At 43.2% G+C, this 26,627-nt stretch overlaps 1 protein-coding gene and 1 pseudogene across 1 annotated transcript in view; one reads left to right on the forward strand and one right to left on the reverse strand.

Moving 5' to 3' along the window:
- The window catches only part of LOC135717314 (uncharacterized), a 28,221-nt pseudogene extending 6,287 nt beyond the window's left edge, over positions 1-21,934 (forward strand).
- LOC135717574 (uncharacterized) overlaps positions 1-26,627 on the reverse strand; it is a 1,030,279-nt gene that overhangs the window by 237,686 nt on the left and 765,966 nt on the right. The window lies entirely within an intron of this gene.

The raw sequence follows: 26,627 nt of genomic DNA on the forward strand, positions 1-26,627 counted from the left end.
AACAAGCATTTAACGGTCAATTTAAAAGTATCGTAGTTGGTACTACCGCCACCTGTGGCGTGCATAGTCAATTCCCTTGCGTTTGACGTTTACACACTACCGCCATCTGTTTAGCATACTACGCACCACAGTGTATTCAACAGATGGCGGTAATGTTTTAGCGACGATGTTTTACAGTGAGAAATATTCAATGTGTTATGTCTGTTTGTCTGTGGTTTTAGTGCTGAACGAAGCATCCATTTTCGTCCATTTGTAGTCGTTAAAATGTGGAAAAAAAAATCGAGAAAAATCAAAGGGAACCCGAGAGGAAACCCCATAACAAACTTTTACGAAGGATCAGGTTAAGGACAATCAATATAAATACTTGCACTAATCATTATGTTGAGTTCCATGTTATTTGAGGTATCGCACGATGCATTTCGGCGCATGTCAAAATCTGTCCACTTCCAGTACCCGGTACATTTGAAAGAGGCCATTGTGATCATTGGGTCTGACTATGCCCACCATTGATCTTATAGTAAAATTCTAATGTGATTTGAGGTGTCGCATGATGAGTTTTTGATATACAGTGCCTTCCAGTTTTTGGCAACACGTCCTCATCAACTAATTCTTTCTTCACATTTGGGCTAGCACTTTCTGGCGATTAATTCATGACATTTCAAGTAGATAGGATCCCCAAAGAGAGGTCTAGTGATATCAGAAATGGAATTAAGCGTTGGATGGATCAGACAAAAATCATGTGTTTCCAAAAACGGGAAGGCTCTGTATCAATATTTTACGAATTCCCCAAATGGATCTGGAATTCACATTGTAGTTCATATCTTCGGAACCATAATTCCGACCAAAAAATAAATCAATAGCGATCTATGGGGATCTGAAACACATCTTCTGGAATTTGTTCCACTCAAATTGATCCATACATCTCTGCGGAAAGTGAGTGAGTTACACTCAAACGAACTTACAGACATACATACATACATATGTATATACACACATACAGAGGGTTACAAATGGTGAGTTGACAACCTAGCTCTGGTTCTCACAAGTTCCTACCTCACACCTCCCCGTGGTGTAGCCTGGGCAATGTTGTCCTTATGACAATAGCAAAGTGAGGGGGTGCGACGCGAACACTGGCGCGGTATCCATAACACGGCGATAGAGGAAATGCTTCGTCAACCCACAGGAGTGCCAACCGGCACATTAGGATCGACGCCAGTAAGATCCTTATTACGGCATACTGGACACGGCATGGAACTATGGACACGACACGGCACAATGGATTGGATACCACGCTACAGGGCTGACAACGTGCTATTCTGCTCCCTAAGTAAAGAAGGGTGACACCTTCTTGAAATGGCGAGTGGGCTAATAGTGCGGCTGCCCCCGTCCCGGTAAAACCTTGGCAGGCCTCCGGATACGTTCAAAACCTTGTCACCAATTGGTGATTGGTGAGTAGTAGGCTCAGATGTAATATTCCTGACTTACGCCGATCTGGCTCTGAACACGGCCAGCCTGGTCGAACCAGGTGACCACAGCGAGTTCCAGTAGTAGCATACCCCAAGTGGAACAGCATGGATCCCAAGGAGAGCAGCTAGGTGCGGTGCCATGTCAAATATTCGAACCGAAATCCAGCAGTGGTAAACAGCAAGAATTGCAGCTTGGGAGAACCAAAATGACGGAGGTCAGGAGGAAGATCGATGATCTCTATGTGTTCGTAAAGGATAAAAACAACGTACACAAAGAGATCAAGCAACTTTTGACTGGAATCAAATCCGGCATAACAGTGGCAGATCGGAAATTCCATGAGTGGAGAAAAAGAGCCGAAAATGCCGAAAAGGCTCTCCGGGAGGCCAAGGAGAGTATAAGACTGGCTGAAGCACATGAGACGCCGAAGGGACCCACAAATCCACGTCCTGAAAAGAGAGATAGGGACACGCCAGGAGATGAGGAGGAGCCCAAAAAACGCAAGGACGAGGAAGGCATCAAGGAGATGGGAGAAAATGGTGGGTGGCGTAAAGTCGAGAACCAGAAGGAGAGGAAGAAAAAACAGAAGGAAGATGAAGTGAGGAAGAAGGAAGAGGAAGCAAGGAAGAAGGAAGAGAAGAATAAGGAAGACAGGAAGAATAAGGAGAAGTCTAGGCCTCATAGGGAGAGAAGCAAGGGTGACGCTCTGGTTGTTGAGGGGAAGGACAAAACGTCCTACGCAGCACTCCTCCGGAAAGTGGGAGAGGATCCGGAGTTGAAACAACTAGGCGAGAACGTGGTGAAAACCAGGCGAACCCAGAAAGGCGAGATGCTATTTGAGCTGAAAAGGGATCCTACGGTTAATAGCGCAGCTTTTAAGGAGCTCGTCGAAAAATCTCTTGGCGAGACGGCGAACGTAAGAGCCTTATCCCAGAAGTCAGTGGTCGAGTGCAGGGATCTGGACGAGATCACAACAGAAGACGAGTTGAAGAGTGCGCTGAAGGTGCAATGCAACCTGGGAGACGTACCGATGGCAATTCGGTTGAGGAAGGCGTATGGTGGCACGCAGACGGCGTCGATACGACGAGCTGCTGAAGACAGGCCGAATCAAGGTTGGGTGGTCAGTGTTCCCTTTGAAAGGTATTCCTCGGGGATCTAAGAAAATAGAGAGATGCTACAAATGCATGGGCTTCAGTCAACAGGCGAGAAACTGCAAAGGCCCAGACAGATCTGATTTGTACAGGAAAAGCGAAGAGAAGGGGCATGTTGCAAAAGACTATACAAAGCAACCGAGGTGCATGCTCTGCAAAAAGGAGGACGGAAACAGCCATGTGACGGGAAGTTTCAGGTGCCCAGAGTTCAAGAAGGCGATGGTGGGTCAGCAATAATGAAGGTAACCCAAATAAATCTCAATCATTGCAACACAGCACAGCAACTGTTGTGGCAGCCGACAACGGAAACAAAGTGCGACGTTGCAATCATTGCAGAGCCATATCGAGTCCTTCGCGATAATGGTAACTGGGTGGCGGATAGAGCAGGAATGGCGGCCATACAAGTCATGGGCAGGTATCCCATTCAACAAGTGGTGGCAAGCTCATACGAAGATTTCGTGATCGCCAAAATCAATGGAATCTATGTATGTAGTTGCTACGCAACCCCGAGATGGACAATTGAGCAGTTCCACCAGAGGCTAGATGGACTCACCGGAGAGCTCATTGGACGGAGACCAGTCGTCATCGCAGGAGATTTCAATGCTTGGGCAATGGATTGGGGGAGCAGATGTACCAACGCAAGAGGGTATAGCCTGCTGGAAGCTCTGGCAAAGTTGAACGTCAGTCTGGCCAACTTAGGAACCATCAGCACCTTCCGCAAAGATGGTAGGGAATCCATTATCGACGTTACTTTCTGCAGTACGTCACTAATGGCAAATATGAACTGGAGAGTGTGCGAAGAGTACACCCATAGTGACCATCAGGCGATCCGGTACAGTATCAGCGAACGGACACCGGTGGAAATGCGGAGGACGAAAGTAAGCGAGCGGAAGTGGAAGACGAAGGCATTCAATAAGGATCTCTTCACCGAAGCTCTAAGGGTAGACAGCAGCGTCCCGGGCCTAAGCGCGAACGAGTTGACCGAATCATTAGCAAGCAGTGATGGGCAACTGAACCAACCGGTGCGCACCGTGTGCTGGTTCGTGTTCAAAAAATACTCCTGTGTTTATGTAAGCGTGTACCCTGGTTCGGTTGAGTTTTAGTGTACCAGTGTGTTCTAAATCAAAACCGTGTGCCGGTTTTCGAGTTGATGTTCAGAACCGCAGCTTGAAAACCGAAAACCGGTGTGCTAGAATTTTGGTTTTGGTACACGAGATATAAACCGTGTGCAGGGTTCAATTATATGTTACCAAAACCGGGTATACCGTTCTTGGTTCGGAACATTGGCAAGAATTAAATAGCCGTGCTCCCAAAAAGGTGAATAAAATATTTGTACCAAGCGACAGTTATTAATTCAATTGCAAAATATTTTGATAGACAATATTGGTAGCGAAGGAACTAGAAATCATTTTGAAGTCTGACAAATACCCTTCGATATGGGTATTTTTGGAGTCCGCGTGACGCCTATAGTCTGGAAATCGATAACCGATACCTTCTTGAAATCCAGAAGGCGGCATCCTGTTGCAGATAAACTGAGAAATCCTGTCAAATACCCTTCGATATGGGTATTTCTGGAATCGGGGTGACGTATAAATACCGGAAATCAATGTCTGACGCCATTTTGAAATCCAATATGGCAGCTTCCGGTTGTAGAAAAACTGGGAAATAATGTCAAATATCCTTCAATATGGGTAGTTTTGGTATCGAGATGACGTATAAAGACCGAAAATCAATGTCTGGCGCCATCTTGAAATCCAATATGGCGGCTTCCGGTTGTATAAAAACTGGGAAATAATGTCAAATATCCTTCAATATGAGTATTTTTGTTATCGAGATGACGTATAAAGACCGAACATCAATGTCTGACGCCATCTTGAAATCCAATATGGCGGCTTCCGGTTATATAAAAACTGGGAAATAATGTCAAGTATCCTTCAATATAGGTATTTTTGGAATCGGGATGACGTATAGAGACTGGAAATCAATGTCTGACGCCATCTTGAAATCCAAGATGGTGGCTTCTGGTTGTAGAAAAACTGGGAAATACTAGCAAATACCCTTCAATATGGGTATTTTTGGAATCGGGATGACGTATAAAGACCGGAAATCAATGTCTGACGCCATTTTGAAATCTAAGATGGCAGCTTCTGGTTATTTAAAAACTGGAAAATAATGTAAAATATTCTTCAATATGGGTAGTTTTGGTATCGGGATGACGTATAAAGACCGAAAATCAATGTCTGACGCCATCTTGAAATCCAAGATGGCGGCTTCCGGTTGTATAAAAACTGTCGAAAGGGCGTTCAGTACCCTAAGTGTAATTTTAACTGACAGGCGATTGAGACTAACCGACGTCAACCTGGCTAACGTGTTGTTTGTGAAATTGAATGCTAATCTTTTCAATTAGAGTAATGAGATCACTAATAAAGACGAAAATCAACAATACATCGACAAGTAGAGAACTTTAAGTCAATATAACACTCTTATTCCGAAAATACCCATGTCAAACGATGTTGGACAGTATTTCCCTATACTTCCGGTCTCTACGTCGTTCCAATTCCAAAAATACAACTTTCTATATTTCCGGTCTCTACGTCGTTCCCTAAAAATACCCGTCCTGAAGGATATTTGACAGTATTTCTCCAGTTTTTCTGCAACCAGGAGCAGCCATCTTGGATTTCAGGACTGCTTCGGAAATCCATTTCCGGTCTCTATACGTCACACCGATTCCGAAAAAAAAAACCCATATTGAAGGGCATTTCACAGAATTTCCTAGTTTTTGTGCAACCGGAAGCCGCCATATTGGATTTTAAGATGGCGTCTGAAATTGATTTCCGGTCTCTAGACCTCATCCCAATTCCAAAAATAACTATATTGAAGGGTATTTGCTAGTATTTCCCAGTTTTCCTACAACCAGAAGCCACCATCTTGTATTTCAAGAGGGACATTGATTTCCGGTCTTTATACGTCATCCCGATTCCAAAAATACCCATGTTGAAGGATATTTGGCATTATTTCCCAGCTTTTATGTAACCAGAAGCCACCATCTTGGATTTAAAAATGGCGTCAGACATTGATTTCCGGTATATATGCGTCATCCTGATTCCAAAAATACCCATATTGAATTATATTTGGCATTATTTCCCAGTTTTAATATAACCGGAAGCCACCATCTTGGATTTAAAAATGGCGTCAGACTTTGATATCCGGTATATATACGTCATCCTGATTTCAAAAATACCCATAGTGAAGGATATTTGGCGTTATATCCCAGTTTTTCTTCAACCGGAAGCCGCCATCTTGGATTTCAAAATGGCGTCAGACATGGATTTCTGGTATATATAAGTCATTCTGATTCCAAAAATACCCATATTGAATGATATTTGGCATTATTTCCCAGTTTTAATATAACCGGAAGCCGCCATCTTGGATTTAAAAATGGCGTCAGACATTGATTTCCGGTCTCAAGACGTCACCCTGATTCCGGAAATACCCATTTTGAAAGGTATTTGACAGGTGTTTAAAGGTGTTTAAAATTTTTTCTATAACCGGAAGCCGCCATCTTGGATTTCAAGGTGGCGTTGGTTGACGATTTCCGATCTCCACGTCACACCGATTCTGGAAATACCCACATTGCGTAATACATCATTTGAATTCACAGTTTTTCTGTATTCAAAAACCGCTATTTCGACTTGACACTGCATTATATTATTCATCAAATACAATTTCTGTTTAGTTATCTGCCATCACTGGCAATTCTGAATAATGCGCACCACGCACATAAACACACAACAGTACCGGATCGGTTCTTGAATTCAAAACATCATCCTTGTGAACACAGAACACCGGTACTGGAAAATCAGAACCGCACCGTGTGCAGCGAACTGGTGAACACGGTGCGGTGTTACTTGCAACTACCAAACCGAACCGACAGCAGCACCATACACTCGGTACAACAGATCAGCACATTGGTTATGCTTTAGAAAACCGTACCGGTGCTGTACCGGTGTTTTGCCCATCACTGTTAGCAAGGGCATGTGACACAACTATGCCGAGAAAACTGGAGCCAACGAACAGGCGGCGTCCAACTTACTGGTGGAACAAGGAAATTAGCACCCTCCGTGCTACTTGTCTTCTAGCCAGAGAGCAAGAACAGAAGCAGACAGAGAGGAGCGCAGGGTGGTGTTCCGAGAGGCCAGCTGCGCTCCATAGAATGAGGGTTCCAGACTACCTCTGCAGGATTCTAAGTAGTTACTTCCTGGTCCTGGTCCTGGTATACGCGACAGACACGGGGCATACATCGCTTAGAATCACGGCGGGAGTTCCACAAGGCTCCATTCTAGGTCCCACGCTGTGGAACGGAATGTAAAATGGCGTGCTGACGCTCAAGCTGCCCAAAGGAGTTGAGATTGGATGCAAGGAGCAGATAGCCCACCACAAAACAGCCACATCGAATATGCTTGCGAGAAGGCGGCGAAGGTCATCAACGCGGTAGCCAGAATCATGCCGAACAATTCTGGTCCAAGCAGCAGCAAGAGGCGTCTTCTGGCTAGTGTGTCCTCATCGATACTAAGGTACGAAGGTCCAGCCTGGATTGAAGCGCTGAAAACGAAGCAGAACCAAAGGAAATTGAGCAGTACGTTCCGGCTCATGGCCATGCGAGTCGTGAGTGCGTACAGAACCATTTCGATGGAGGCAGTATGCGTTATCGCCGGTATGATCCCAATCGGCATCACCTTGGCGGAGGACTACGAGTGCTATATGACGAGAGAAACCAGAGGAGTACGAAAAACGGTGAGAACAGTGTTGATAGCTAAGTGGGATGCAGCAGAGAACGGTAGATGGACACACAGGCTAATACCTGGGTGAACAGGAAGCATGGAGAAGTCAACTTCCACTTGACGCAGTTCCTGTCTGGTCATGGCTGCTTCAGGAAGTGTCTGCATCGGTTCGGACACACAACGTCACCCTTCTGTCCGGAGTGTGGGAATGTGGAAGAATCACCAGAGCACGTGGTCTTCGAATGTCCTGCTGTGCGAGAAGATATGCTCGCCCTTAGAACGGAGAATGTCGTCGAAGAAATGTGTCGAGAGGAGGGCACCTTTAACGCCGTCAGCAGAGCAGTAACGCAGATCATGTCAGCGCTGCAGCGAAAATGGCGAGCAGACCAACTAGAAAGTAGTAATGTACTCACACAAGTGTGAACTGAAAGCCGAAGCCGGGAGAACTCTCCGTCAGAGTAGGCTGAATCCACCACCGGGGATAACCGAGTAGAACGTGACACTGGGAGCTAAATGGCTCACAAATTGGAGAGACGATCAGCGAACTGGAAGCGCCAATTAGCTGAGGTAAAGTGAGGTGCGTAATGCACGGCCCCCTCCGAAGTAATACGACAAGTGGTCCGGGGGGAAAAGGGCAAGGAGGTTTTAGTCCGGTAAGAATCCCACACACCGTGTCACCGCGACTGTGCGCCCAGTCGTCAAGCGGTGGCACGATGGCCTTTTTGAAGGTTTCCTCCTTGCCAAAAATAAACATACATATAAGTTAACAACGGAGTCACCCCAGCGTCAACACTCAAGAAGTCACCGGCACCGGCAGCACCAACGGGCACCTGCACCGAGACAGCAAAGTCAGCATTATCACCACGCGGCAACAGCCACATGGACGGATCGAGTATCGGCACCACGACGGACTACGTGACTGGAAGACCATCGTCGTTGCTAGGTGCTAGGTCAGCTGTTTTAGGGAACAGGCAAAGGTAGCGAGGTGTTCGACAGGATTTAATAAAGACATTATTGTTAGAACCATCGACATGTGTAGTTCGTAGTTTAGTTTTTAAAAACCCGAAATTCCGTAGCACGGTTTTAAGTTATATACACACATACAGAAACATTTTCCTGTAGCATCCCGTTGAGATGAGTGTATTGGTATAATCCATTCGTCTCTCCGGGTCTTGGAACGAAATTGTATTTTCAAGTGATATCATAGCCTTTCGGTACACCTTGGTGTACGAGAAAGGCAAAGTGTGTAATTATTTTGCAAAATGTAATAAATATGTTGCTTGATATATCTTATTTTAAAACTGTATTTGTAAAATCGTTACAACAGTGTTAGTGTTTAGCGCCAATTCACCGTTCTAGGCTTCGTTGTACAGTACTCTCCATTTCTCGATGATATTATTTTCGATATTCCTTCCCATCCGAATCGTTTCAGCAATCCTGATCCTGATTTATCAACACTTTTTGAGTACGAAGTGCTTAGAATCGTATGAATATGCTTATAAATTGCTCTTTGGACTGTCGATTTCTCCATATTTAGGTGGTGGACTAACTAAGATCTCACTAAGATGTGCTCGTTTCACTGCTGCTGGCGTGAAAAAGGACCAGTACTAACTAACTAAACTAACGGATTTCCACACTACACGGCATATAAGATCGACTCAAAATTAAGTTTAAACTACTCAAACGCTAGAAAACGTAGTTTACTTGTAGACTTTGTAAAATTTTCGAGCCTTATAAATCTTTTTGAATATGTCGAAAATCGACGCAAAATTTACTCATTCTAGAAGTATACACTCAAACAATAAATCACATATCCAATGGAAAATATTCATTAGAATTTCACATTACTTTCATGTGATATCATAATTGGGAATTGCACCACAAAATCTCATGAACCACCATGTCAAATGAAATTTAAGTGATTTATCATACAGAACTTATGAATTTTATGTGAAATTCAGGTAAATATCATTGTTTTTGTTAATGGAAAAATATGTGTATTCCCAATAGAAACTTCATTAGAACCATTTTTGCGTGTACTAATTTCATATGTACATCGAGATGTTGCTTATATTACAAAACAAATTCCTGTAAAAGCTCGGAATTTTTACTCAGTCTATGAGTTAACTACATTTCAAGAATATGAGTGAACTAATCGCAACTTTGAGTCGACCTCATTTGTCGTGTAATCGTAATTTATCTTTTTATTAACTGCTTTTAACGTATACTGCGTTAATGGATGCATTCCCAACTCCAATTTGGTTCAATTCGTTAAAAGCAGGTATTTTCTGCTCGAACATCACTTTTACTGAAATTTCAAATTTCACAAGCTATATAGGGGAAATGACGGCTTCGGCATGCCAGACTGTTTTCGGCAACCCAGATTGAAACACTATTTTCACTGGATTTTCTTACGAAAACACTTCGCTGAATGCATGCAAACGATTCTTTATGCTTTCAGCTTCAATTTGACTATATTTTTACCACTGAGAAAAAGCAATCTAGCAAGGTTTTCTTGAAATGAAACACACGCACTACAAATTGTAGCTGATTTCGAGTTGCCGATAATAGAACAGCAGATTTACATGCAGTTCAAATGGAACGGTTGCCGAAGAAAAACTGGTTGCCGACAATACTCGCTTTCACTAGGGAAGATTGGAGCTTTGTAAAAGCGTTTCAAAACAGTTTTTGACAATTCTTTCGACTGAAATTGTTAGAGCAGCTGGCAGCAAAAGATTGTAAACAAACCAATACTGCATATTACACGTAGAGGTTTTTAGCCTAAATTCTGGTTCGCCTCCGCAGATTTTTATTTATTTCCATTTCGTCAAGCCAGTGTAGACTACATACAATGATTATTACAATGTTTACTTACATACTATGCATTAATTCTATTCTGTTTTAGCTTACTTTGTATTTGCTGCTTGGACATAGTGATGTCAATAGTTCCGCAATGCAAATTATATAGGCGCATCATTCGATTGATTGGGCTATTTTTTGCATAGTTTGTTCTGTACGATGTTTCTGAAAATAAATTCCTTGTTCTAAGATATCGACAAGGTGTGTAAAAATTTAATTGTGCGAGAATTTCTGCCGAATCTATGCGCATTGAAATAATGTCGTTGATGAAGAAAAGCATTGCAAATTGGCGGCGCTCCTTAAGTGTTTGTATATTGATGAGCATGCAGCGCGCTTCATAAGATGGTAATGGAAATGCAGTCCAATTCAATTTACGTAAAGCATATAAAAGGAATTGTTTTTGGACAGATTCTATGCGTTCTTCGTGTATGGAAATGTATGGATTCCATACTAGGTGGCAGTATTCCAGAATTGGCCTTACATATGTGGTATATAATAGCTTAATAGTGTATGGGTCTTCGAAATTATGACTGAACCTTTTGATGAAGCCTAGCATTCTGTTTGCTTTACTAATGATAGTATTATAATGTTCTATAAAAGTTAGTTTGGAGTCTAGGATTACACCTAGATCTCTTACAATTTTGCTTTTTTCTACTATTTGGTTGCCTAATGATATTTCAATATGCGGTGTTTCATTTTTTCTGCTAAATGCTATTGCAGTACATTTTTTTACGTTCAGTTTAAGTAGACTTTTACTACACCAGGCATCGCTAGAATTACTTATTTCCATAAAGAGCTTCATGTCGTCTGCATATACCTACAAGCAATTTTATTGTTTTAAGTATGTAGGAAATGTCGCTTATGTACAAAATAAAAAGAAGTGGGCCTAAATGAGAATCCTGGGGTACCCCAGAGGTGACTGAAATTGGTTCTGAAAGTTTATTTTGAAAGCGGACCATTTGTTTACGATGTGTTAGGTATGATTGAAGCCAATTCAAAAGTCCAGGCTCCATTCCTATTTTCTGCAATTTGAGGATTAATAATGGTATGTCGATGCGGTCAAATGCTTTACTGAAGTCGGTGTATAGCGCTTCAACGTGCTTGCCACTGTCCAACGCTTTAATAATGAAAGATACATATTCTAGAAGATTAGAGGTAGTTGAACGGCCTTTAAAAAAGCCGTGCTGTTTACTTGTAATTAGATTTTTCACCTGCTGAAAAATATTGCCATTTACGATTGATTCAAAAAGTTTTGGAATGCAATATGTGTGCGTTCCTTAGAGAAAAAGGCTATAGAAAGAAGGTCGCTGCTTAGGTTGCCGAGAATACGTAAATTCCCCTATCTTCATGACAGACATTTCTGAAATTCACAGACATTTTTCGCAGACTTCCGAAATAAAAATCTGGCATCCCTGAGGTAGGCAGTGAATTTAGAAGAACTAAAATGCCGGAAATGCAACGAGTGACACAGATACTGACAACATTTAACAAATCAAGCTATCAATATATGTGTAACGAATTGCTGATTTGTGGAGTTGTGTTAAGCTTAAATAAGGCTTGATCAATCTTTAGATCAGCTAACTTATTGAGGTTGGATTATGGGGATACAATTCGCTTGATGCACTACATTCAGCCTAATGTTAATCAGCTTTGTACCCCTTGAATCAACCAATAATCAGCTTCTGTTCTTACTGTTCAGTTTGAATTGTTACTTGGGTTGCGTCTAGAAAATCGTCTCGTGAAGGTTTCATACGAAAATTATCCATTTACGGAAATTTACAAAACTTTTTCGAACTGTGTAGATAAACGAGAAACAGCCAACCTCGGCTGGTTCTGTGCTAATTTAGCATTTTACTGAGAAAACTCAACTCGAGCAACAGTTGCAAATGTAACTCTAATGCTTCTAATGGGAAAGCATTCATTAAATAAATCATACATAATGGTACTCAAAACGCTGATCTAATCGTTACGTAAATCACTCGGATCCTATCTACCGGCGCTGGCACTACACACCAGAGGAGATGGTATCACCAGAGGACCCCCTAGCATCCTCCTCGAGACGGATCCGCCCATGCCAAAATAAAGCAATTGCCCGGAAAGTGTTTATGTTCTCACTTCCGGTTGCTGGCTCTGCTGATATTGTTGTTGTTGTTGTTGTAGTTATTTAATTTTCCAACAGCTCACAACTGAAAGCACCTACAACGCAGCGGGGGTAGAGGAAATATGCAACATTTCACTTTGCATGATGAGCAGGGGGCAAGCCAGGGTAGAATTTATGGCAGATTTTCAAGGAATTAATTTTCGAGTTCGTCTCATCCTACCCCACAGGCTGGGTCCGGAATGTAAAGAGGAAGTGATGCTGCAAGATATGGTTTTGGGAACAAGTCTAGTGTAGTCTCCCGGGGGCTGAGTGTAGTCTGCAAGACCGGAGGAGTTATGTACAAGTATCATGTTTAGAATGAAGTGCGGTAAAGTAGTTTTCATTTGAGCAATTTGGCTCAAGCACCACTTGAGCAAAACATCCCATCGGGATATAAGTTTAGGAATGGTGAGGTGTGAGCTGTTGTTGTTTAATTAAAGCAGGAAAAAAAAATCAACTTTGCGTCAAACCACCAGGATTTAAACGATTAGAATAAAACTAAAGTCGGAAGTGTTTGACGCCTTTCGACCATTTGTAATGAATTTCATAAATTTTGGCTCGCTGAATCCAAATCTAGGGCCTAACTGCGATGGTCGAATAATAGGATCATGAACATGAGCATGATTGGCTGCTCACGGTTGCTCCTCTGTTAGTGCCCCTCAACTCCATTTTGTAAACAAACATTGTAAGGCCATTTTCTCGCGAACCGAAGTCCACCAACACAAACCAACAAAATTAACAGGTAGGGGGAATTCTCCTCTACCCGGTTGCGTGTTAGGTTTGCAAATGTAGGTTTCGGTTCGCGAGACAATGGCCTTATAACGTTAGTTTACAAAATGGAGTTGAGGCCTTTTTCAATTGTTGGTCTTGCAATAGACGATACTTGGGACTAGCAATCATCTTCAATGTGTAAAAACTGGTGACTAGGCAATACCAGCGCCAGTTGCGCCTAAACGCAGGTCAAGAAAGGAAGGGGTAGGAATGTGTTGACGTGACACTCGCTTTGATGATAATGTCGTTTCGGGAGATAATGTGAAGTTTACATTAGGATAAAGTTGAAACATTGAGAAATGTAGCACGTCAGTTTGAGAAGTACTTCACTTCGCAACCGATGAACCATTCTGTAGGCCCACAGTACCGTGCAGGCGCCGTGGGTTGGCAGGGTTCAATATGGGACAGCTTGATGTTTATTACTGATAGTACAGTTAAAAGTGTATTTTGGAGCTTTATCTCTATATATGCTTTGGTGTTTCCTTACAGTTAATCATGTTGGTGTTCGCTGATTCAATAGCATTGAGCTTTCCATAGTTGGGCGTTGTTGAACTTATGGTACTTGCACAATATTTTATGTAAGTACCCAGGTAACCATATAATCACCAAATAACTTTAAATGTAGATTCAGAGTGAGACAATGTCACTGATATACGATATGGTTAGTTGGGTATTCGGATCAACCTATTACTTTAAAAACTACAAGGGACAGCCCTATGGGGTTTTACGTAATGGTGACGTAGGAATACGTGGTCTTATATAATAAATGTTATTTGTTAACTGCAGCAGGAGCATGCGTTTTGTGTAGGAATAGGAATCTGAGCGGGGTTCTCTCTGTTTATACTCTTTAGTATGACGCGCTCGACATAGATAGCCCACAGCGACTCACGAAGAGCTACTGATTCCGATCAATGGCGGTGTGGCTTCTTCCTCCTTTTATGGATGCTCATGTGTGCTGCAGCTCGCTGTTTGCAGGCAGCCTTTCGTTGTGTACTGGAGAAAACCACCACTCACCACGCGGTGATTGAATAAACACCGTTTGGTGAGACCGGATGGAATTCAACTTTGAAATCTGTGTTAGGGAAATCGCTTTTCGCAGGCAATCGGTGATAATTTTGATTATCATAGCAACAGTGGTACATTCTTGCAATTTCCAATAGTGACATTTTGAAAAAAAATATAAGTCTTAACTGTAACAAATTTGTAGAAAAAAATCCTATCAATTGGCTTATTAAGAGTTTAAATCCATCATCTCTGGATCAAAACCAGACCACTATCATGCCGCGACCGACTTTAATTTTTGAAATTGCACCCTCAATATTGTCTTAAAGTACATGGTATGTTAGATTCAAACATATCTAGATAGAGCTGGAATTAGGCGTAACAGCTTTTGTAAACAATGACTTCTTTCGATGATTTTTACGAATTCAAGGCACGGCCACGCAAACCAACATTACCGTCGGGTAGGGGAAGTCATACCCTACCTGATGGTGATGTTGATTTGCGTGGGCGAGCCTTAACTTTCAATAAATCATTGAAAGAAGTCATTGTTTACAAAAGTTGTTACGCCCTAATTCCAGCCTTCTCTTGATATGGGAGCTGACATCCGATTGATGACCTTGACAAATGTCCAAAAATACTATTTTAAAAATTTATGGTGGTCCTGAAAAGAACCGTTTTGTTGTGATGGTTGAGTAATGCTGAGCTATTAGGGTGTTGAATACAGAAGAGGCTGGTGAGCTGTATGTTGTTTGGAATAGAAGGCCCACAGCGACTGACGTAGAGCTACTGATTCCGATCAATAGCGGTGCGGCTTCTTCCTTCTTCTATGGATGCTCATGTGGGCGGCAGCTTTCGTTGTGTACTGGAGAACAATGTTCAACGCCACGCGCCGAAAGCACTGCTGCTGATGCCGACGACCGGACACCACCACACACGGTGATTGGAACTGAATCCAATCAGCGGTTGAGGCCAGCCTTGATAGCTAGCTGCTTGCGGGGAGCCTTTTGTTGTGTCCTGGAGAGCATCACCACTCATCACGCGGTGATTGAATAAACACCGTTCGGTGAGACCGGATGGAATTCAACTTTAAAATCTGTGCTAGGGAAATCGCCTTTCGCAGTCAATCCGTGGTAATTTTAATTGTCATAGCAACAGTAGCACATTCGTGCTATTTTCAATAGTGACATTTTGAAAAATTATAAAGTCTTAAATTTAAAAGATGCGTCGAAACATTTCTGATCGATTGGTGATAAAATTATTGAAATTGGTCCAGGGGCAGCTGAGTTATTAACATTCAAAATCTTTCATAATGTTATTACATGTTCCATTTTTTTTTTAGAAATTACAGATGTAGTCCTACGTTAAAAGACAAAAAACCATAACATCGCCTGCATGGTTAATTTCTAACATTCGTTGCGATGTTCATGAACAGAGGATGATAGAAAACGGAACTAACATTCATTGTAATAGATTTTTGGTTTGCGTGTAGCATAGCATAGCATAACATAAACCAAGTTGCACAATGTCGTAGGTGATATGAGCTCCAAACTGTTGTTAAGGAGGAGACCCAGCTTCATCCGTTGCTGTTAGGTAGTAATTTGTGGTTAACAATATGAATTTTTGTTGGAACATATTCAGAAATTTAACCGTTTTGAAAAATCTTGGTAGCCCTGAAAAGGGCAGATGGTAGTACAGGCTTAAAGCCTTTGGCAGATGATGATGACGTGTAGGCAGTTGGATCAGCAAATCGGACCGGACACTCCCATATTCTTCGGTTTAATGATTGGGCACTCGCAAAAGTCTAGGCCCGCCTGCGTAAGGTTGGAAGGCCGCAGAATATCAGTGTCCACCCAGCTAAAGCTCCTCCCCTTTTTAGGTTTTCTCGTTAAACTTCTTCTCTCAACAAGCTGGTAAATCTTAGCCTTTATCAGAAAGACGCTTCACCCTTTTTTCGGCGAATTTATGATCCTGTTTCACGGCATGGTTCTTCTCTATGCCTGTTTAGATATATTGGAACTTTTATTTATTTTCTCTACTGCGCTTAATCAAACGAGTAGAAATAAGAAGGGATCTCGGTTACGCGCTCGAAAAATTTAATATTCGAAAAATATTTAATTGAATAGCTGGAAAAATCTTTATTCGAATAATTGGACTCCTAGGCATCCCAGAAAATAGTGTAATTTATTGTTTTTTGGTGGTCCTGACGAAATAAAACAACCAGTTAAAAGAAGTTGTAGATTTGAAGTTAGTCACCCAATTACATCAAATGAACTTAGAGTTATTTGTTTTTCATTAGAAAAATGGGCTGGAGTAGATAATGTTAATGCTACAGTTATTCAAGATTGCTTTCATGTCATTGGCCACATCTTGCTGGACCTTATTAATGAATCATTACAAACTGGACATGTGCCACAAATTTGCAAGGAATCCTTAGTTGTTCCTATTCAAAAAGTTGCTGGAACGATTAAAGCCGATGAGTTTCGTCCCATCAACATGTGGCACACATTAGAGAAAATTTTAGAACTTCTTGTTAAAGGCCAGCTGTTGGAGTATTTAAATAGTAATAGTTTGTTGATACCATAACAATCGGGATATCGGAAAGGTCATTCTTGTGCAACCGCGTTGAATTTGGTATTAGCGAAGTGGAAAAATAACTTGGAGTGTAAAGATACGATTGTTGCTGTTTTTTGGATCTTAAACGCGCTTTTGAAGCAATTTCTAGGCCCTTATTGTTGAGATCAATCAAGCGCTTTGGAATTACGAGTACTGCATAGAAATGGTTTGAAAGCTATTTGTCTGACAGAACTCAACGGACTGTTTTTAATGATTCTGTTTCCAGTCCCGTGGGGAATAACCTTGGAGTGCCCCAGGGAAGTGTATTAGGGCCCCTGTTATTTATTATGTATATTAATGACTTGCGACGTGTTTTACGATTTTGCGACATTAATCTTTTTGCAGATGATACTGTGTTATTCATTGCAGCTAAGGATTTAGATGATGCCGTTTTACACTTGAATGAAGATTTGCGTTCTCTAAGTAGATGGTTGAAGTATAAGCAGTTGAAATTTAATACAAGTAAAACTAAATTTATGGTAATTTCGCGGAATTGAGTAAATTGATGATGAGACTATTGATCGCGTTCGGGAGATTAAATATCTTGGCATGATTATTGATGACACACTTAAGTTCAACTCTCACATTGACAATGTCATCAAGAAAATTGCCAAGAAGTATGGAATTCAATGTCGACTGAAAAACGATTTAACTATTGCCAGTAAAATACAGCTATACAAATCAATCATCTCTCCTCACCTAGACTTTTGCCTTTCCATTTTATTTCTGTCCAATAAAACACAAATATCGAGATTACAGCGCTTGCAGAATAAAATAATGCGTTTGATTTTGAGATGTATGTTATAGATTCGCTTCCTCAACTTTGATGCTAGACGCCTTATAATGGTTGTCGGTGAAGCAAAGAATTGTATATTTGACTATGGTGTTCATTTTTAAAGTAGTTAACGGTTTGCTGCCTCGATAGTCGTGTGATCTAATTGAAACAGGAAGTGATTTTCATAGATATAATACTAGAAACGCGGTTGAAATAAGAACACCACATTCCTTGACTTGTGCTTCACAAAATTGATTATATTATAAAGGAATAAATGTTTTCAATTCGATGCCTAGACATATCAAACGTTTAACAACACTTACAGAATTTAAAAGACACTGAATTTCACACGTTAAAACTGAATCATCATCATCAACTCAAGAACCAAAAGCGGTGCAATGCTAGTTTTCATTGCTATGACGACGACTGAATTATGGGACTTAGAAGCTTCATCGATTTCCTCTTTCGAAGACCGTGGCTTCACTAACCTATTTCGCACTATTTCTGCTATGCTCTTCTATCATCCAGAACAACAAACATGTTTGCCGTCGAGTTACTAACGAAACAGAAAGTCTATTGAGAGAATCGATCAAAATGACTTGCACCCCTGCTACCTGGTCTGATCTTGATTGCAAGATTACAACACTTGAGAGCATTTTGTGTGTTCTGAATATGGCGAGAAGTGTGCAAAATGTTACGCAATTGGATCCTCCATATTCGCACACGATTCGACTTGTTTCGTCTACTAACGACTCTCTGATGACAGTGTTGGGGAAGCAGCAATGCTACATCGACATGTTCTAGAAACGATTCTCTGATGACTGTGTTGGGGAAGCAACATATGCATGTAACTAACATTGGTGGATTTGTTAGTTATTTCCACGCTTTTGGACAGTGCTTGAATTTACCACTTTTTCAATAGTTTTTCGTTGAAAATCGACAGTCACAAGCATTGATATCGATCCGTAGAAATATATGTGATCGATTGGTGATAAAATTATTGGAATTTGTCTAGGGGCAGCTGAGTTTTTTTTTTGATGAACTGAATTGATGTCCTAAAGATTATAAAACGCGAAGGAGCTTGGGATTGAACCTACAGTCTTCTGCTCAGAATGCAAAAAAGTTTGCCACTAGGCAAACGGGATTATTTTTGATCATCTAGTTGCTGTTATTACCATGTAGGCCCCTCATATCACAGCATACCGTTGCTCGAGTTGTTATAACCAGGGCGTCACAATATCAGCTTCACTTGACAAAATCGATGCGGCAAAGAGACTGCTCGCTTTCTTTTTTTTGTTGAAGTCGAACAGATTCGCAGTATTCTAGAAACTCAGTCGGTGTCTAAAAAAAAATGTTCATCGCTTGCCTCTCTTTCTTCCGTCGCTTCATTGGTCTTTCTTTCAAGCTTCGGTGAAGCGGACGAGTGAAAGAGTGCTTGAATTTGATAGTTTCGTCTATCACGGAACAAATCAACATAGGTTTCATGACTTACGTGACGGAAAATGAAAATTATATTTAAAGCATTTCTCTCGTGAAAACACTTCAGGATTACACGTAATGTGTTTAACTTATTGTTGCGAATCGTGATACTCACTTGATCATGTAATTAGAATTCTTTGCATTTGAAATTAGACACAGTTGAACATTTGAATTAGTTTGTAAATCCGTTGAGCAGAATTGAAAAGTACATCAAGCAAACCACATGCATTTTTTCATCGATTGCCCGAAAAGTGTCTATTACACCCAGACCACCGATTTGTCTTCTGTTCCGTTCGCCGGTATAGTCGTTGGCCACCAAACTCGGCAAGATCCACCACATTATTTGGTGCCGAAACCCGGGATTTGTGTCGGAAAGTTAGAAGGTTTCGGGGTCGTTGATTGTGTGATTGTGCAGAAGATCTTTTGTTCCGCTAGTGCATATCAAGTTCTTTGTTCGCCGTGAGACCTCGTGCATCGAGAATCGGGATAATAATTTCTGCTCGCGGTCGTCGGTGGCAACTGCGTACGTTGTCTGAGAGTGAACATTTTCGCACCGTCGGTCGGTGTCAATTTCGTCATCGCTGACTGAAATTCGCGATTGGGACAATCCCAGTTCTTGTGACAAAATAATCAGCCGAACGTGAAAAGTGTTCAACACCACCATTTTGAAGAAGTGCTTCCTTTTCGAGCTTCTCACAATAACAGCACGCGCAGTGGTTTGCCCTGTTATCGACTACTGTGAGCTGCTTCCTTGGTGCCGCTGAGGATAACGGAAGACTTGTGCAAATTTTGGATTCCCTGGAGACGAAGGCGCAACATTGGGATTCTGTGTTGGTGGAACTCTTGTTTAGCCGGATGGACACCGACTCACAGAAACTGGGAAAACCAGCGGGACAAAACAATACGCCCTTCGTACGAAGAATTAATGCAGTTTACACACGAGCATTCTCGTACTCTGCAGTCACTTAAGCTCTCCCAAAACGCTATTTCCTTCGTGGAGGCCAAGCCTTCAAAATCTCGCTCGGTAACCAACCACTCAGCATCTGAGCAGGTTCTGAGATGCGTAGCTTGTAAACAATCACACTTTTTATTCCAGTGTGAGTCTTTCCGGGCCCAGACTGCCCAGCAACGCTTCGACCTGGTCAAACGGAGCAATCTTTGCCTCAATTGCTTGAAAGCCACGAATCAAGCAAAGAATTGCAGTGGCGGAGCCTGCAAATATTGCCAGAGAAAGCATCACACACTGCTTCACCTCTCACCTAGTTCCACATTAATTGCAACAGAAGCTCCACCACACACCCAACCTACCAACACCCAAATGCTCCAGCAGCAAATGCACTCTGTCAACACTCAACATATGTCGCATTCTCCTATCGTGCCGCAATTATGCGACACCGCAGTCGCTTCGGTCGATCGTTCGGTCTCGTTGTTGCCGCCGCCGGTTTCCGCGTCCTTTCTCGCACCGTCCGGTACAGTCTCACCTCCCTCCAATGCCTGTCCAACAACCTCATCTAATGTTGTAAGTGATTCCACAGTGATGTTGTTCACAGCACTTGTCAAGATCCGGGACAACCGTGGACAATACCAACTCGCTCGTGCACTCTTGGACAGCGGGTCACAATCAAGTTTCGTGTCCGAAGCGTTATGCCAACGGCTTGCGTTAAATCACAGAAAAGTGAACGTGCCGGTGAGTGGCATCGGACAAGCTCTAGTAAACGTTCGCTATATAGTGACAGTACAATTCTCCTCTCGTTTCGGATCACATGATCATAATTTAGAATGCTTCGTGCTACCCAAGTTAACCGTTTGTCTACCAACAAAGACGGTTGATTTTAGCACCTGGAAGATCCCTAAGCATCTACCGTTGGCAGATCCTCAATTCAACGTGAGTCACGGCATTAACCTCATCGTTGGTGCCGAGCTGTTCTCGATCCTACTGCAAGCAGAGCAAATTTCGTTCAATGACCACCTCCCGGTTCTACAGAAAACCAGCCTTGGATACATCTTTTCTGGCAAAGTTCCTACGAGCACACCCGCTCAAATTACGTGTCTGATGTCTACTCTTGACAGCCTAGACGCCCAAGTGAAGAGATTCTGGGAAGTGGAAGACTTCGACCACGGCAAGACTTTCACGGCCGAAGAACAACGATGTGAAGCTCACTTTGCCAAAACTCACACCCGCAACGCTGAGGGACACTATGTGGTCCGTCTACCAGTTCGCCAAGAGATGTTACCTCTCATCGGGGAGACATGGCCAATGGCCGCTCGACGATTCACCGCTGTGGAGAAACGCTTTCGGACCGATGATGCTCTTCGTACAAGCTACGTGCAGTTCATGGACGAGTACCAACAACTCGGCCATATGGAGGAGGTGAAGACGCGCGTCGCGTTGCCCCAGTTTTTCTTGCCCCATCACGCAATTCATCGTCCCGATTCGTCTACAACCAAGATAAGAGTCGTGTTCGATGGCTCGGCCAAAAGCAGCAATCAGCTCTCCTTGAACGACCTTCTGTTAACAGGACCAACAGTTCAGCCTTCAATGTTGTGCATCGTCATCAACTCTCGTTTCCACCGATTTGTCATGAAAGCAGACGTGGAGAAAATGTATCGTCAGGCTTTGGTTCATCCGGACGATCGACTACTACAGCAAGTTGCTTGGCGCAGAAAGGAGTCAGAGCCACTGAAAACCTACTGTTTGAACACCGTCACCTACGGCACATCTTGTGCTCCATATCTGGCTACCCGGGTCCTAAATCAGTTAGCTGACGATGAAGGGCATGACTTTCCACTGGCTGCCTCCATTGTCAAGAAGGACTTTTATGTTGACGATGTCTTGACCGGAGCCGACAGCATCGAAACACTAGTCGACACAAGCACCCAACTGGACGGCCTCCTATAGAGAGGTGGTTTCAATCTGCGCAAGTGGAGCGCGAACCATCCTAGTATCCTGGAACACTTTCCAGACGACCTCAAGGAGAATCAACCGTCTCTAGAGCTTGATCGCACCTCATCCATCAAAACACTTGGTCTCTTATGGTCCCCGGAAAACGACGATTTTGCGTTCAAAGTTCCTGATCTTCCACAACTACAACGAGTTACAAAACGCATTATCCTGTCGGAGATGTTGCAGCTTTTCGACCCTTTGGGTCTCATCGGTCCAGTAGTCGCCAGTGCGAAGATGTTCGTTCAGCGGCTATGGCAGGATCAACTGAATTGGGACGATGGACTTACGGAGACTCTTCAATCTTGGTGGCTGTCCTTTCGAGAATCGGTCGGTGTCATCCGAGATCTTCGTATACCACGATGGGTATTCAGAGATGATGCAGTAAGGTACGAGCTGCACTGCTTTGTCGACGCTTCTTCGAAAGGATACGGAGCATGTATCTACGTAGTATCGCAAGGGCCGACTGCCACGCGAACAAGCAATCTCCTCATAGCGAAATCCCGGGTCGCTCCAATCAGTGGCTATTCCACGCCACGCTTGGAACTCTGTGCAGCTGTTCTGGGAAGTCAGTTGGCTGACAGCATCCGTAAAACCACTAAGTTTAACGCCAAAATCACCTTCTGGTCGGACTCGACGATCGTTTTGCTCTGGATCAATTCCCCGCTGTCCGCGTGGAAAATATTCGTATCCAATCGAATAGCAGAGGTCCTCAAAACCACAGAAGGCTCCCAATGGCGGCACGTTCCAACGCTGCAAAACCCTTCCGATCGAATTTCTCGCGGAGTTCATCCCGAAGACATCAGCGATGATGCACTTTGGTGGCATGGGCCACCATACCTGCTCTCAGGACCAGAAGCCTGGCCAGATCCAATAGTACCATTAACCTCGACCGACATCCAACAACAAATTGTCGAGCAGCGGTCGACGGTCGCACTCGTTTGTGTCACGTTCGACGATTCGCTCATCCAGGACTTTTCGCAACTGTCTCATCTTCTTACGGTTGCTTCGTACTGCCTTCGTTTCGCGAAGAACTGCCAATATTACATGAGCCATGCTCGAACTTTCGGGCGAATCACACCGGTCGAGTACAACAATGCCCTCAAATCTCTCATTCGAGTTGCACAAGGAGCAACCTTCCATCAGGAATTGCGATATTTACATAACCACGTCCAAGAGTCTCTGGCTCTGCGAAAAGCAGACTTCAAGTCTCCGCTCAAGGACATTGACGTGTGGATCGATGACGCAGGGCTTCTTCGTTTGAACGGCCGCCTAGCGCAATCACCTGGCACCTTCGACAGTCGCTTTCCGATCCTGTTACCTGCTGATCATCATCTCTCAAAGTTGATTGCCAGATCAATTCATCATCAAACTCTGCACGCTGGACCAACACAACTGCTCGCAACCATCAAGCAGCGTTTCTGGCCGATCCGTGGTAGAGACCTCGCTCGAAGGACAGTCCATCGTTGCGTGACGTGTTTCCGTTGTCGTCCGAAAGCAAGCAATCAATATATGGCGCCATTACCTGCTGCGCGCATTACACCATCTAAAGTCTTCGAACACACGGGGCTGGATTACTGCGGGCCGTTTCTCGTTCGTCAACTTGCGGGAAGGGGCGCTTCGGTCAAAGTCTGGGTCGCAGTGTACGTGTGCTTCGCCGTCAAAGCCGTTGTGCTGGACATCGTCGCCGGGATGCCAGCTGCTGCGTGCGTCAATTCGTTGAGGCGCTTTGTAAGTCGCGTCGGTCGCGTTCGCGTTATACACTGCGACAACAGCACCTCGTTCGTCGGCGCGTTCCGCGAGATAAAGGAGATGCGACAGCAACTCGTCCAGCAGCTCAAGTCCAACGAATGGGCTAACGAGTGCCTGGAAAAGGGCATCGAGTTCCAGTTTATTCCCCCTAGAGCACCGCATTGTGGTGGGCTGTGGGAAGCTGCGGTGAAGAGCTTCAAGCACCATCTCGTCAGGATCATCGGCTCATCACCTTATCACTTTGACGATTTTCGCACGGCTGTCGCTCAGGCGGAAAGCATCATGAATTCCCGTCCTTTAACTCCACTTTCCAATCATCCTGAAGACCTCTCCGTGCTCACTCCTGCACATTTCCTGCTGGGTGAACCAGCCGTCTGGCTTCCCGAGCCAGACTACTCAAGCATTCACCTTAATCGACTTTCCCACTTCCAGACGACACAGCGAGCCATGAACGACTTGTGGAAGCGCTGGTCTAAAGAGTACATCGGCCTGCTGCATCAGCGTCCAGCTAAGTGGAGGAAGATCCCTACCGACTTCGGGGTCGGTGCTATGGTTGTGTTGAAGACCGACAACGCTCCACCCAAACATTGGCCTCTCGGACGCGTTGTAGCAGTCTACCCAAACAACATAACACGGGTAGTGGATGTCCGCACTCAAGCCGGAATTCGTCGTCGTGCAACAACAGAGCTGTGTCTGCTACCGATTGATGACATCCCAGGTAACACAGCAGCAGGGTCGACTGGTTCAACCCAGCTGACCGATGAACCTTCCTCATCTTCTGTCGGTTGAATGCTGCGCTTCAACGGGGGCCGAGATGTTGCGGATCGTGATACTCACTTGATCATGTAATTAGAATTCTTTGCATTTGAAATTAGACACAGTTGAACATTTGAATTAGTTTGTAAATCCGTTGAGCCCACTGTACTCTATTACAACAAAACTGTTATACTTACCTTACCTTTGTATTTGCCTTACCTTGGTACACGAACGCTGACATGAAATACGAAACACGCACACGAATACTTACCTAACACGACATATACGGAGAGAGAATAAATGAAAATCAGAATTGAAAAGTACATCAAGCAAACCACATGCATTTTTTCATCGACTGCCCGAAAAGTGTCTATTACACCCAGACCACCGATTTGTCTTCTGGAACAGTTCGCCGGTATAGTCGTTGGCCACCAAACTCGGCAAGATCCACCACATTACATATTTATCTAAAAAAAAAAGTAAAGAGTAGTGATAGAGTGGCGATGAAAGCCATGATGAGGTTTCATTTCATCTCGATAATCGACGTAACTTTCATTGAAAAGAAGAAGACACATAAATTGTACACCCTTGCATTCTTCCGATGTGAAGCACATTCTCAAGTAAAACTTTCCGTTTTCTTACATAAACTGATAACCATCCTCCAACTTGTTGAGTTCACTTAGTTGATGTTCCCTTTCTGGCTGCAGGCTAACTATGTCTCGTCAACCATAAATCAATACTTTCATCGCCCTACCACGAGCCCGAAAGATGGCTATATCCATGTCATCGTCTAGGAAAATTGATCGGAATTCCTCAACAAGTATTCTCGTTTCTTCGTCGAGCTTCATTTTATTAATCAAGCATAACTTTACTTCGAAACTACCCATTTCAATCACTTGACCAAGTTTCATCACCCTGCAGGCGAACTCGAACACAGCAGTGCAGAAAAAAAAGCAATCTCGTCGAATTTTCATCTTGGCATGCTCAATCGCCCTCGCTGCCCATCGCCTTCGTCGTCGCCCGCCTTTTCAGACCGAAAGCTCGAAAAGCCAGCGGAAAGTTTCGATATTTCCTATTCATGAAAATTAGCAACAGCTTCGAAAACTATTAGCAACGTCTTTCTAACCCGTCGTGATGGTGATCTACTCTGAAAAGGAGGGGAAATTTCCCTCGATTGCTGTTTTTCAGTGTAGAACTCGTTGGCTCGTTTGGGTTTCATTTTTTGAAAGCTCTATCATATTGCTTCCTCGTTGCTCTGTTTTCGTTTTTGAGCGCGTGGAAACTTTTATGCTTGCGTTTGCAACTTTTCCTGGAGATTATCGTTCATCCTTGAACGGTTGCTCGTTGTTGTCCTTTTTTTTGCTGAGCGAATGTTTCTTAAAAGTGCAATCAATTGCAGAACTAACCTTGGTTGAATAATCTAAATGACATTGAAAAGTTAACGAGATGGAAGCTTAAACCTTCGGTTGCAGCGATAGGACAGAATTAGAAGCGATGACTCAACCTAACGGCTTTTAAAATGTAGTGCCATCCGATTTTTTGTTGTTGCGATTTAGAATATAACTAACCGCGAGCAGTGTCACTCAGGCCTATAACCTTCACCTCGAACTGTGATCAATATCGCATGTGCACGGATGCACAAATCGGTGATAATCTATCGAATTTGTGTGCTTTTCAACATCCTCGTTCCATATGCCTGTGTGGTATTAGGGTGGGTCAAAATTAGATCAAGTTTTTTTTTTTTTTTCAGTGGTCACAAGATACCAAACCTTCAGACTGTAGTGGTCGTGGCGTTCATTATATGCTTCAAAAACACGTTATGAACATTTCACCTCAGTTGATCACACATAAAGCGTTAAGTTTGTGGACTGAATTTGTTTGTAACAAATGGGAAATTCCAATCAGTTGAGTTGATACTTACAAATCATGTCATGGTTCTACAAAATCTATTACTTCAAAAATCACCGAAATAAATCATCTAAACAGAACATTGTGGATCGAAATGAAAAATTTGAACCACCCTAACTGTCATGCCAGGAGTGGCAGTGCTCTATAGAAATGCAAGCCAAACTGAATGGACAGGCTGAAAGCGGTTTCCGGCTGGATCAAACGATGTTTTCCACTTATATATCTAGTTTTTTCG

The sequence above is a fragment of the Ochlerotatus camptorhynchus genome, unplaced genomic scaffold (genome assembly GCF_037179485.1).
Source record: "Ochlerotatus camptorhynchus isolate MF236.1 unplaced genomic scaffold, CSIRO-AGI_Acam_v1.1 ptg000006l, whole genome shotgun sequence".
NCBI lineage: Eukaryota > Metazoa > Arthropoda > Insecta > Diptera > Culicidae > Ochlerotatus > Ochlerotatus camptorhynchus.